This window comes from Otolemur garnettii, unplaced genomic scaffold (assembly GCF_000181295.1).
Source record: "Otolemur garnettii isolate 467f Iridium unplaced genomic scaffold, OtoGar3 scaffold00088, whole genome shotgun sequence".
NCBI classification, from domain to species: domain Eukaryota; kingdom Metazoa; phylum Chordata; class Mammalia; order Primates; family Galagidae; genus Otolemur; species Otolemur garnettii.
Genome location: NW_003852483.1, coordinates 2991480 through 2992720, shown reverse-complemented (window position 1 = coordinate 2992720; position 1241 = coordinate 2991480). Strand labels below are relative to the sequence as shown.

At 37.6% G+C, this 1241-nt stretch overlaps 1 pseudogene; it reads right to left on the bottom strand.

The window, feature by feature from the left end:
* Nucleotides 1-402: 402 nt before the first annotated feature.
* On the bottom strand, nucleotides 403-956 carry LOC100941998 (annotated as a pseudogene).
* Between the last annotated feature and the right edge of the window lie 285 nt (nucleotides 957-1241).

The window sequence follows — 1241 nt, the reverse complement described above, 5'->3', positions numbered from 1 at the left end:
TTTTTTGAGCTCTTTGGACTTTCTTTTCTTATGCTAAAATAGAGGTGCTTTCAGGATTTACATTATTATAATCTCCAATACAAAGCATGGAGCATATTAAAGTATTTTCATACATGTACAACATTCATGGATGAACAATGTCTCTTAGCAGTAATATTGGATGTAGCCTCTGGTTTCACCAGATGCATACTCTATGACTATTATATAAGAGGAAATCTCTTGTGATACTGGAAAATGATTAGAATGTGCAAAGTGATATAATAGCTTTCATCCACCTCTTAAATGGACCAACACAGGAAAGTCCATTTAAGATGCTGGTAGGTTTAACAAAGTTGCAATGCTGGCACTGAATGGGACAACAGTCCTTCAGACCTAACTCAGAGCTACAGTGCATTTAGTATATTAAAGCAGCTGACATGATGACTTTTTGTGAGGCTTCCCAGGCACTGAAGTTTTTCTGTTAATTTGCCACAGTAGGTCAGAAAATATCTCATTAACATTTACTTTTTATTTTGCAGAAGATTCTAAGAATGCACAGTTGTTCCACTCTCTTGCTAGATTTTGACCTTCTTTCTTTTCTACAACTCTTTCATCACCCAAGTCACACTTATTACTCACCAGATCATTGGAACATCATCAGCATCTTTAACTTGAAGAATCTGTTCTCTTAGATCTTATAAGTCATTAAAGGTAGATTGTGTTGTGATTGAATAAACTAATGCAAAGCCTTATTCATTTCTCATGAATATATTCTTCATTGTTGTAAATGGTCCCATTTCTGCAGTATCCATGATTCCAAGCATACGCTGTTGTGCATCTACTTCAACTTGCTTCCTACAAGAATCTTCTATCATAGGATCATATTTTTTAATAAAAATACCTTGAACAAATTGTACAGTCAGAGCAGACTTTCCAACACTTCTTGAGCCAAGAGCAGCTTGCTTACACTTAAGCATGATGCAAATTTGTCAAAACTTAGTACCTCTTGTGCTGTCACCGGGTCCCCACAGCCAGTGTAATCTCATGCTTCCTCCAGGTCAAGTGGCTCCTCCAGGTGCCATAGTGGTTCTGCTGCTGCTCTGGTAGCTTTACATGCCTGACTTATGCAAGGTTTCCAAGTTTGCAAACTTAATTGACAAGCCTCACGTAACACAACATACAACACATATTTTTTTTTTTTTTTTTGAGACAGAGCCTCAAGCTGTCCCCCTGGGTAGAGTGCCATAGCATTACAGCTCACA